The 13111-nt window shown below is 44.9% G+C and overlaps 1 long non-coding RNA gene across 1 annotated transcript; it reads right to left on the bottom strand.

The window, feature by feature from the left end:
• Window positions 1–10958: 10958 nt before the first annotated feature.
• On the bottom strand, window positions 10959–11356 carry LOC118476950 (uncharacterized). The gene is made up of 2 exons (XR_004857819.1): window positions 11231–11356; window positions 10959–11149 (listed from the first exon to the last, which is right to left on the bottom strand). It is a non-coding gene; the product is annotated as an uncharacterized lncRNA (long non-coding RNA).
• Window positions 11357–13111: the final 1755 nt, after the last annotated feature.

The raw sequence follows: 13111 nt of genomic DNA, 5'->3' as shown, positions 1-13111 counted from the left end.
GTTATGCCACGCCTCCCCAGTACGCGTTAGGGTGAGGATGACTTTGGAGCCTCATCCCTTGCAGCCGGGCTGGCGTTCGTTGGACTCCGAGTCTTTCGGTTTCAAGGCTGGATATACTATCGAGTCCACCGCTCTCCACGTGCTGACGACCTTTTGTGGTTTTCACCCCTTGGAGCTATCAACTCATCCCATTGGCTTATTCCCCACTGAGAAGGAGGACAACGCAATGTGGAAGGATCGAGTGGAGCATGCCAAGGATTTGTGGGCTCTTTAACCGGAACAAACTACTCACCTAACGGTGCGGTGCATGAATGCCCTGTATCGTCTGCAAGCAGTGTGAGGTGAGGCAATGTCCCAACTGATGGGAATAGTGGAGTCTACCAAGATCACCCTGGATAACAGGGAGGACCTTGTGGTAGACCTGTCCACTGAGCTGGTGGAGAAGGACCTCCAGGTGGAGCAGATGGCCACTCAAATCCAAGAGCTTGAGGATTAGGTAGGGGCTAGGGAGAACACCATCGAGGTTCTGGAGGATCAGCTCCTGAGCACGCAGCAACAACTTGAGGAAGCCAACCAGCATCTGGATATGCACCATTAAGAAATTCAAGACATGGAGGCAGAAGGGGCCGATGAGGATGTCGACATCGAGGGAGGAGAGGAGCCGGAGCCTGCATCTAGTTTGGACACTGCTGGCTCAGGGAGACCACCTTCCCCCGAGTCTAGCGTTGCCTCGTTTGCCCATTAGGTTTCAGAGTTAGGGTAGAAGTGTGGGGCAGTAGAACTCCTCGAAACTAGCTTAGCTTTTGCACCTTTGAGGTACTAGGCTAGAGAGAGTCGAGTATTTTGAGCACTGCTGTAACTGACAGAAAACTCTTTTGGCTTGATGGATGATTTCTATTTTAAGTTATGAAGGAAATTATATCATGTGGTACCTCTTGTGAAAATGCAAGGAAATGTTTGACATTTTATAAACCTTGTCATTTAAAATCTTTTACCACGTGCAATCCTTGATTCCAAAAATATGATATTAAGAGCCTCCTAAATTTTAGATGGCAGGAAGAGCGCGTCGTGGACAGAATGAGCGCATTCCTCCACCACCGCCGCCGCCTCCTACCATGCAAGAACTGATGGCTCAACAGAATGAGATTATGCGACAGTTAGCTCAGCATCAGCCACCACCCCAACAGCGGCCACCTATCAGCGTCCCCCAGCAGCGGCCACCTATCAGGAGTTCCTCAGCACTCAGCCGTCGTTGTTCACTCGGGCAGAGGACCCATTTGATGCTGATGTATGGCTCAGGGTGGTGGAATCCAAATTCCCACTGCTTAATGGAGGTTGTTCAGATGTGCCACAAGGTCCGTTTTGCCACCCAGCAGCTTCGCGGACCCGCGCGGACATGGTGGGATCACTTCCTCGCTATGCAGTCGGTTGACCACGTGGTTGAATGGGGAGAGTTCAAGGCAGCATTCAGAGGACATCACATACCAGCAGGCATCATGGACCGCAAGCTCAATGAGTTTCTAGCACTCACTCAGGGAGGTAGTACAGTGTTACAGTACACCCAAGCTTTCAATGACCTGTGTCGGCACGCAGGCTATCATGCTGACACGAATGAGAAGAAGAGGGACAGGTTCAGGAGGGGCCTTAGTACTAAGCTCTGTGACCGTCTCAACACGGTAAGGGCCAACAGCTACAATGAGTTAGTCAACATGGCCATTTCTCAGGAAGTCTGCAACACAGCCCGTCAGGCAAAAAAGAAGAGGAAGACCCCTATGGCAGGAACTTCAGCTCAGCCTCAGCGCTTCAGGATTGTGTCCGACACTCAGAGTAGAGAACCTCAGCCATAGCAAGGGCGATGGGTGATCTGACCACAACAGCAGCAGCAGGCACCCAACCGCTCTCAACCCCCAGTTCAGAGAAGCAACAACCAGCCACAGTACCGTCAGGCAAATGACAACAGGTGTTTCACTTGTGGCAGCACTGGACACTATGCCAAGAATTGCCCCAAGAACCAGCAGAGGCAGGGGCAGAATGCAAATCAGAATCAAGACAAGAGGCAGAGGGTGCAAGTGAGGCAGGGCAGGCTGAACTTCACCACCTTGGCTGATATTCCGGAGGGAGCACCCGTCATGACCGGTATCTTTTCTGATTTGAATTATCCTGCAGTCATTCTTTTTGATTCTAATGCATCACACAGCTTCATCAGCGCAAAATTTAGTGCCCAATGTCAGCTAACTTTTTACCACACAAATGGGGGCATTACGATTGCAACACCAGGAGGCAGGGTTGCCACCTATCAACTCAACCGGCGTATGCCAATAAAGTTGGGTAGTCTTGTATTTAAAACCACTCTCCTGATCATGGGATTGGAGAGCATGGATATTATCTTGGGGACTGACTGGTTATCACGACACCATGCCTTGATTGATGTCGTAGCAAGAGCCATTGAAATACACTCACCTTTTTGTGGAGAAATCACATTGTACTTGCCTAACTAGGGTTGTACCCATTCTTGTGCCCTCACCATGGTAGAGTCACCCGTAGAAAGGATTCCAGTGGTCTGTGAGTACCCTGATGTCTTCCCAGACGAATTGCCAGGGATACCGCCCGACAGAGACATAGAGTTTGCAATTGAACTGCAACCCGGAACTGCACCTATATCCAAGAGACCCTATAGGATGCCATTAGGAGAGTTGGCAGAATTGAAAAAGCAGTTACAAGAGTTGTTGGACAAGGGATTCATTCGCCCAAGTACTTCACCATGGGGATGTCCGGCCTTGTTCGTGAAAAAGAAGGATGAGAGTCTGAGATTGTGTGTTGATTACCGCCCTCTCAATGCGGTGACCATCAAAAATAAGTATCTGTTGCCCCGCATTGATGTGTTGTTTGATCAGGTGGTGGGAGCCAAGGTATTTTCCAAGATAGACCTTCGCTCTGGCTATCATCAAATCAAGATCAGGGCCAGCGATATTCCAAAGACAGCTTTCTCTACCAGATACGGACTTTATGAGTCCTTGGTAATGCCATTCGGGCTGACCAATGCCCCGGCATATTTCATGTATTTGATGAATTCAGTGTTCATGCCAGAACTGGACAAGTTTGTGGTGGTCTTCATTGATGACATTTTGGTATATTCAAGAAATGAACAGGAGCAAACTATGCACTTGCATACAGTACTTCAGAGACTGCAAGATCATCGCTTATATGCTAAACTGTCCAAACGTGATTTCTGGATGAGGGAAATTAAATTTTTGGGTCACACCATTTCTCAGGATAGGATATCAGTTGATCCTGAGAAAGTGCAAGAAGTGATGGATTGGAAGCCTCCTACTACAGTACGATAGATTCAGAGTTTTCTAGGATTGGCAGGATATTATCGGCGATTCATTCCGGATTTCTCCAGGATTGCTAAGCCAATGACTGAATTGTTGAAGAAGGGAGTAAAGTTCGATTGGAGTCAGAAATGTGAGGATGCCTTCCATGCACTAAGGCAGCATCTGACAACAGCACCCGTGCTAGCACAGCCGGACAACACTAAATCTTTCGATGTTTATTGCGATGTTTCGGGCACTGGTTTGGGGTGTGTTTTGATGCAAGACAATAGAGTTATTGCCTATGCATCCAGAGCACTCAGGCCTCATGAGCAGAACTACCCCACACATGATCTGGAGTTAGCAGCCGTAGTTCATGCTCTGAAGATATGGAGACACTATTTAATGGGAGCTCATTGTAATATCTATACTGACCACAAGAGTCTCAAGTATATCTTCACCCAGGCTGATCTTAACATGAGGCCGAGAAGGTGGTTGGAATTGATCAAGGACTACGATTTGGAGGTGCATTACCATCCGGGCAAGGCCAATGTTGTGGCAGATGCCTTACGTCGAAAGGCCCAGTGCAACTGTGTAACTATGGAATCTAAGATCGCCACTCTGTGTGATGAGTTGTGCAAGCTAAACATGGAAGTTGTTTCCCCAGGTACCTTGGCTTATATCTCGGTAGAGCCAACATTACAAGAGCAGATAATTATGGCACAAATTGGTGAAAAGGGTGTTCTGGTCATTAAGGAAATGCTCGAACAAAAGGTGGATAAGTACAAATGCTTTCGTCAGGATAGCAAGGGATTTCTATGGTTTGAAGACCAATTGGTTGTTCTCAAAAATCCAGAACTCAGGAATAAAATATTGGATGAAGCTCATCTTTCCAAATTTTCCATGCACCCCGGCAGTAACAAGATGTATCATGATCTCAAATCCTTGTATTGGTGGACCCGGATGAAGAGAGAAATAGCTAAGTATGTAGCGGAGTGCGACACTTGCCAAAGAATCAAAGGTAGTCATTTAAAAGTAGCTGGTACCTTGCAGCCTCTTCCCGTACCATCTTGGAAATGGGAGAATATTTGCATGGATTTTATTGTGGGTTTGCCCAACACCTCCCGGCACCACGATTCTGTTTGGGTCATTATGGATAGGTTAACCAAGACAGCCCATTTCTTTCCAGTACATACCACCCACAAGGCAGAGAAATATGCAGAGATTTATATTGACCAAATAGTGTGTTTGCATGGAATTTCGAGGACTATTATGTCTGATAGAGGAGCACTGTTTGTGGCACATTTTTGGGAGCAGCTCCAAAAGTCACTTGGAACCACTGTGATTAGAAGCTCAGCATACCATCCTCAAACAGAAGGTCAGACAGAAAGAGTGAATCAGATTCTAGAGGACATGTTGAGGGCATGTGTGCTACACTATGGTAAGAATTGGGATAAGTGCCTTTCTTTGGCGAAGTTCTCTTATAACAACAGCTACCAGTCCAGCCTAAAGATGGCACCTTTCGAGGCCCTGTATGGGAGAAGGTGTAGAACACCGCTAAATTGGTCACAAGCTAGAGAAAGGGAAGTATTTGGACCTGACCTAGTACTTGAAGCCGAGGAGAAAGTCAGAGTCATTAAGAAGAACTTGGAAGCTGCTCAGGCCAGACAAAAGAGCTATCACGATAAAAGAAGGAAACCTCTACAGTTCAAGGTGGGGGATCATGTTTATCTCAAGGTGTCACCCACCAAAGGTGTTCAGAGATTTGGGATCAAGGGCAAGTTAGCTCCTCGCTATATTGGGCCTTATGAGATCAGAGAGGCTTGTGGACCTATAGCATAATGGTTGAAGTTGCCACCTCATATGTCAGCAATTCATGATGTATTCCACGTATCTCAGCTACGGAAGTGTGTCCGCTTACCCACAGAGGTGCTACCTAAACCAAAATTGGAGATAGAACCAGACTTGTCTTATTAAGAGCACCCCGTCAAGGTATTGGACCAAAAAGAAAGATCAACTCGAGCAAGGTCAATCCGAATGTATAAGATTCAGTGGAGCAGCCATTCAAAAGAAGAGGCTACATGGGAAACTGAGGATTTTCTACGCTCTCGCTTCCCCGATTTTCTGCCTAAATGAATCGGTACGTAACCCAAAACACCCACCCCCACCTGCCCTTTGAATCTAAATATAAGAGAAACATAATTAATAAGAGTAGACTAAAATGTGAAAATAAATCTAGAAGGGCTTCCTTCTGAAGTTGCAAAGAGAATGACATTCGAAGAGCAGTTAACTAGAGAAACTTGATTAAAGGAAACCGCAACACACTAACACACACCTTCTTGGTACCCCACTAGAGGATCCCTACCCAATCTCGGGACGAGATTCCTTTAAGGGGGAGGGTTGTAACACCCCAGGTGTTACCCAAAGCCCTAGCCAAAGAAGCAAAATTGTGTCCTATTCAAACTTTATGCTAAAATGGAAAGTGAAAGAACTAAAAGTTAGAGGCATGGTCAAGATAAGCATTAAACATAACAAGAAAGAAACCCCAGCCTTCACACAATGTTCACCCACAAACAAGATTCTAAAACCCTAATTCCTTCTTAAGCCCTTAAACCCTAACCATGGGATCAAAGGGGGAATGAGTGGGCAAATGACCAAAACATAAAAAGGGACCTTTACTAAAGATGAAGTGTATTAGTAAAGCTACAAAATTTATTGAGAGAAGTATTGCAAAAGGCCCAACAAAAACCTCAAAATAGTTCACTAAGTGGAAAGCACACTAGGGCCATCAAAATTTCCATAAGTCCCAAAACCACCCCTAGCCCAAAGATCAAAGGTGTTCACATTTGTGCTGGCGCCAAAACCCTTTGGTCCAAATAGCAAAAAGTGGCCAAACTACCTAAGGCACACCAGGGAGAACTTTGAACCCGAGCCAAGACCATTTGACAAGGTTTGACATCAGTTTTGTCTCGGGATGAACAGTGCCGACAGACCTGACTTGGAGCCCACATATCTTGTGATCTAGGGCCAATCTTCCCTTGGAACTTACATGAACTAGCTAGCCCTAGGTGCCAGGAAGAACTCTTGCACAAGACCCTTGGCGAGATTCGCACGTTTGTGATCCTAGCACGCGTTTGAACAAGGGCAGAAACAAACGCACACGTGTTCGACACGTTCTGGCGTGACAGAGCACGCCCTCGGCGCTCCGCCCACGCGCGCAGCCCCACGACGTGCCAACCCCGCGCCCACGCCCGTGGCTATATAAGCCATCCTAGCCTCGACGTACACACCCGCGCGTCACTGACCCAACCCGAGCTCAAGTTCGTCGGAGTTTTCCCCGTGAGCGAGGTGCCAGCGGCCGCGCAAGCCACATGCACTGTAGACCGGCCAACCTAGCCACTCCCCGCCCCGTCCAACCCTCGGGTTAGCTTCTACGGACCCTAGTGAAGCTCCCAAAGCCGGGGATTGGACTTTACCTCACCGGAGACGCCGGATCAACGTCACCGGACTTCAACCGACCGTCGGCGCACGTAGACCGAGCTCCACGGTAAGCCGTTCGTCGATTCCTTGCACCTATAGCGTCCTTAGCACCCCGTGAAGTTTCCTATGCCACTTGATTGAGCAATACCACCGTGAGCAGGCCGGAGCGCACGCCGTCGACGAGCCCAACCGCCTGCGTGCGTGGTCAAACCGATTTCGGCCATCACTGTCGACGAGTCGCGCCTCGATGTGACCGCCAGGACCTCCCGGACCTAACCCCACCCTTCACCGGACCTCCCTCGTTGCCGGTAAGCCGCACCACCCTTTTTCCTCTCCGCGGTTACTGTTACAAGGGGGGAGGGAGCTCGATTGAAAAGAAGAAGAAGCCGGGGGGGGTTTTGCGTAGTCAGTGACTCAAAGGAATAGTTCTGCAGGGGTATGGTTTAAAGGATTAGTTAAAGGAAAGCCCAGGGGCCTCGGTGTAAACTGGTTTTTCATTAAACCTTTTAAATATTATTCTTTTAAATGCAGATAGAGCTTACAAAATTCATAACTCCAATTTTATCTAGTCAAATTTGGTCAAACTAATTTTGCTAGGTTCTAAATAATGCGAACTACTTAGGAAAAATACCAAACACCGGGGTACTGCAAGACTTTTTAAAGTTTTGATTTAAATAGTAAACTGACCAAAAGCTAAATAAAGAAGGGAAAAATAGCTATACTGTTGGACTAAGGATAAGAAAAATTAGAGAGATACATAACCACTAACTATCCTGTTTAAAAATAATAAACCCCTCAGTACACCAGATTAGGGAAGGGTTTACCATTAAAACTTGCTTTGATTCAAACTTAAAGAAAATTAAAAAGGGAGTTTAAAGTAAGAACCAGAGGCCAACCACATTTTTGCTAGCTTACTTTAGTAACATAGTTCACTAGATTTTGTTGAGCCCTCTGTTAGTACAAAAGAAATGCACCACATTTTATTTCTTGAAAACAATGAAAACTTGGAAAAATCCTAGAAAAATAACCCTAAAGAGAACCCACCCCAATCCTTGGGATAAATAATAATATGCTAGTATGAATCTAGGAAAAATATAAATTTTGTTGTTTGACATTTTTCAAATGACAAGTTGGTTATAAGTACCTTTTTGGCATTAAACTTTAGAAAATCACAACTAAATACACAGTGGGTCTTTTTCTTTAATTTTTGGCACAGAGACCTATTATCACCCATGAATCTTAGCAAAAATAAATTTTAGTCCAGAAACCTCACCTAAATCAGAGTTATAGTGTAAAGTGTCCTTTTACCCTTACTTTTGTTATTTTTGCACAAGGAGTATCTGAATTAATTCCAACCTCAAATTTTTAGAATAAACCACAGAGATCAATGTTTACCCACTGTAATTTTTGTAACATTTTTGGAAAATTCTATATTGCCATGGTAGTTCAAAAGCACTCAATAAGAAGCATAATAGAAAGTAAAAAGGAAATTACGGGAGAAATTAGTAGTGTACAATTAAATCCTCCGAGAGCCCAAACAAACATCCAAGGGATGACTAAAACTTTAAGTTTGTTCAAGACCCTAGAATGAGTGGATGAAACCCTTAAGGCCGACAAAGAAAACCCTAGTGTACCCACTGCTTTAACACTGTTTCACCATACGTAGTATTTACAAATTGGCATATCATTAATATATATGTACCTTATTCATTGCATTCGATAGATTGTAATCTCGCTGATGGAGAGTACATCCTTGTTTCGGAGCAAGGAGTTGCTCAGGAGGTAGCCCAGGAGCCAGCATAAGAGCCTGCCATCGAGGATCTGCCTGCCCCAGCTTTGGAAGGCAAGTCCCGGTTTTATGCATAACCATTATATATGCTATTTTATTGCACTTAATGTTTGTAGGCTTGTATTGTGCACTTAAGTGTAGGAGTTGATTGAAACCCTAGTTGCATGAACTCAGGATTTCCTTTGACATGGATACTAGTATGCTAGGTCGAGTAGCTGCTTGCTTATTAGGGACCTCGGTAGAAATCGAGTGATTTTTCTAACACTCGTGCGAGGTCAGGACTTGGTTGTATCCATTTTGATAACAAAATAATGATGGTATGTGGACATGGATCCATGGGGATGCGTTGTCTACAAGATGATAAATTAGAATAAGGATTAACGTGCGGATACCTATGTCAAGCGTTTGAACTTACTAAGCACATACCGAGAAATATGGTATATCGGTAAGCCTATTACCTGAGTGAACCTGCCCGCAGACTTTATCCCTCACGTGACTTGAGACATGGTCTCCCATTCCGGTTATGGTGGGTACAAGTGCGGTCACTGCACGACGGCAATCGGGGTCAGTGAGGCATTGTACACCAAGGCGGTGAGCCCTGTTCTGTTGACGGGCAATCGATGGGGACGGTTGATGTGTGTGGGGACGGAGTGCCTCGCCACGTCGTGTGTTTAGGTTTACCTTGCAAGGATAAAAAATCGATTCGAATCGTCTGCTTCTCTCAGCTAATGAGACTGCTTGATCCATTGTACTGCATTGAGTAATAAGTGGAAATGTGTTTGATTAGCAAAAGATGTTGATTGCTAAAATGCTTGATACCATGTGTGATTAGCTAGGTACACATTTAGTCTTAAGAGAATCACACTAAAACTTGAAAAGCTAAAACCTGATTTTAGACTTCGCTAGTGCTTTTGGCAATCCAAACCCCTCAGCCAAACAACTGCATGTCTAGAGGTAGAGGAGTAGACTCCTCACACCGGGTAAGTCTAGCTGAGTATTAGTATACTCAGCCTTGCTTGTGGCATAATTTTTTACAGGTTCTCTTGAGGATATGGTTGCTGGAGTGACTTGGCCGTCCATCTTGCCACCGGGATGGACAGTCGAGTGGGACCCTACCTCTATAGGGGAGGAGCATGAGGAGTGATGGGCCAGACTTCCCCATCTCTCCGTTTATGTACCGTTAGTTATATTCCGCTGCATTCGGAACGATGATCACTACTTTTGAAAAACTCCGATGATGTTGTAATAATCTTAAGTACTTCTTTAATGTATGGTTTTATGCTTTATTGTATTTGCTCTGTGCGTCACCTTCGAGTGAGTACGTGGTACTTGATCCTGTTAGTGGCCTTGTCGGACTAGATCCGAGGGACTGACATTTTATTCCCATTTAAGTGCGGTCTAGCCTCTAAGGTGAGACTTGGACACTTAAGTTAGAATAATTCAGGCGGTTCCGCCACAGCTGGTATCGGAGCTTGTACCACCACAGAGGAATCAATAAATCGTAATTACCAACCTTTTCAAAAAAGAGTAAAACTTGCTAGAAACCAATATTGGATAGATCGGTAAGATGATAAGGATGGACATAGAACGTGAAGCCTTAGGATACTAGATGGGTAGCTAGGTGGCTATTTGAATATGCCCTACATGCTACTATGATATAGGTAGGAGATTTCCATACCCCCATGTACTTGATGTGAGGTCGCTTAGGACGAGCATGCATGCATTAATTGTCTAGCTACTTAGTAAAAAGGACAATATTAATAAAAAGCTATATAATCAAAGAGACACCAGTAATAAGAATTTAATTCTGCATCAAAGATCTCAACTTAACCATGGGAAAGCCAAGCACTAGTTTCCTTTTATTTTGGTAATTCTTTTTATTTTTCGCTTACGCTTACCCTTACACTGATGACTTCTCACGAATCCTCGGAAGGAGGGAACACACATTCCCACACGGACGGGCTTGCACGAGAGGGTTTTCCCCGTATTTTGTGGGAGGTGGTGCAGGGAGTTGGTTATGCCACGCCTCCCCACACTACAAGAGCTACAGTCATTTTCGGCGGCCTTTGCCGCCGAAAATAGCTTATTTTCGGCGGCTTTAGGCTTATTTTCGGCGGTTCCTCGCCGCTAGAAAAAATAGCCGAAAATAACGCCATATTTTCGGCGGCTAAGGTCTTGCCGCCGAAAGTAGCTTATTTTCGGCGGCTGGCTTGTGGCCGCCGAAAATAACCTGTTATTTTCGGCGGCCCTCTGACAACCGATGAAAATAACACGTGCCGAAAATAGTTTTCATTATTTTCGGCGGCCAGGGAGACCGCCAAAAATTAACAATTTCAGAGCAAAAAAAATTTGAAAAAAATGCAAAAAATAACAGAAAATTCATACAAAATTCATATAATAACAGAAAATTCATACTTGAGTCCATAGAAACATAAAGTCCACAAATAGTCATTACAACGTACAATGCGGCACAAAGCTAACTCCATCACATATCGGGGTCGTTGGAGTTGTGTCCACTACCTCCAGAAGCGAAAAACTCATTGACGAAGTCGTGTAACGAGTTTGGATTCTAAAGAAAAAAAGAAGACATTAATAACATCATTGGTTACATGTATGACCACTATTCAAACAAATTGTTTCTCAAACTAACCTCTCCTGGACTAGCTCTCTCCCCTACATAAGCTCCTCCTGGTGCTGGTATGACCGGTGGTGGCATGTTGTGGCCCATGACCCCGGATCCCTACAAAATCAAGTTTAGCAAACATTTGAAATTAGGTTGATACAAATGACAAGTCTTAACTAAATTGAAGAATCTGAGGTGGAGGTGGAGGTGGCGGAGCATGTAATCCCCACTGAGGCATCGGCGGCTGAAACTGAGGGAAAACAAATGGTTGCTGCTATGCCTGCTGTGGAAACCAAGACTGTTGCAAATATAATATATTAGTTATAGAACCAATATCGAGCGTGTTGAGAATAAATAAGACACTCACGTTCATTGCTTGTTGCACCTGTGCGTTGTAAGCAGCCATGTACTCTGATTGCTATTGGAGGAATACCATTTATTGTTGCCGCAGCTCTTCACGAAACTTTTCTTGCTGCTCCTTCATAGCTTCCTCCATGCTAGATACAGAGCGGCGACTACGGCTGCTACTACCACAGCCCGCCTGCGACGAAGAGCCGCCACGAGAACGCAACTTCGTCGAATCGATAACACCGGTAAACATAGAATATCTTGAAAAACAAGAAAATTAGCTATTCGGCCATAGTTCCAATATTATTGAAAAAAATTCACAAGTTCATACCGTCCATGCGCCTTGCCTCCAAGTGAATGCACAACTTTAGCGTCGATGGTAGGCGCTCCTCGCCAATTGTAGTCTTCTCCATACTTCTTAACCATCTCCTGCTCGTATGTCTCCTGCAATACAATATGAAGGTTCAGCACACATGTAATTTATAGCTATATGGCAAGAAAACATTAATCGTAACAACAACTAACCATACGCTAAACGCCCGCTTGACTACATAGCTCATCGGAGATTTCACTATTTTTCGCTCTATGCACTCTCCTATAAACATCGATTGGGCTCGGGACAACTCCAGTTTGAGCCTCCTGCAAATATATGAATTTAATCTGGTTTCATTTCTGAGTAAAACAGAATACTACATACTCACCATTCGCTTAGCCAACCGAATGTGTCCATCAGCCCCATAGGTATGGTTGACTACGACCTCATCATCGTCCTCATCCTGCTGATGGCGCTGCCTATGTCGATTCCTGTTAGACTTCTCAATCCACTCGGGCGAAGCCCATATCTCACACAAAGCCTTGTAAGCTTGCGGCTGGTGTTCCATCCATGGAAGAGTTACCTGCATATAAAACGTTAGCTCAAAATTACATTCACATCTGAATGAGCTGCTAAATTAGATTTTTTACCTCCATGTACTGGTCTACAATCAAGTAGACATCCGAATATTGTCGAAAGTTGTTGATAGAATGACCTCGGCGCTTCATGTACGCGTTCACAACCTGTAGACGAGCATTGGAAAATGCATCCCTGCACACCTTCTTCGTATTTTTCTCTAATACTCGGTCTGCATGCTCTTGAGCCTCAGGTTCCACACGATAGCGTCTCTGTCCAACATCGAAAATAAAATTAGTTTCAAAACAACTAATAAATGGTAGTTTGAAACATTACCCAAAAGTCGTGCTTGACAGCGCCTTGAGCTGTTCCATATGTAGCATGTGGAGCTAGTGCGAAGTGCGACTAGCTAGTGCAAGGAACCACCACACCTTTTGGGTCGGTGACAATTCCTGGATTATGTAGACGGCAGAGGTTCCCTAAGACTTGATTAACCTGTCTATGGTGACCTCGACCGTCAAATGATGTGTCTTCCCATTGGCTGCATGACAAAAAAACAAGGAGGTCATGTCATATATATAGTGTACAATAAACAAATAAGTAAGAACAAAGGGCCAAACGTGAGTACCTATCACCAACCGGGATGATTAGTACTCGAGCTTCAGATTGTG

The sequence above is a fragment of the Zea mays genome, chromosome 4 (assembly GCF_902167145.1).
Source record: "Zea mays cultivar B73 chromosome 4, Zm-B73-REFERENCE-NAM-5.0, whole genome shotgun sequence".
NCBI classification, from domain to species: Eukaryota; Viridiplantae; Streptophyta; class Magnoliopsida; order Poales; family Poaceae; genus Zea; species Zea mays.
The sequence above is the reverse complement of the archived record's forward strand: the minus strand, read 5'-3'. Positions and strand labels throughout refer to the sequence as shown.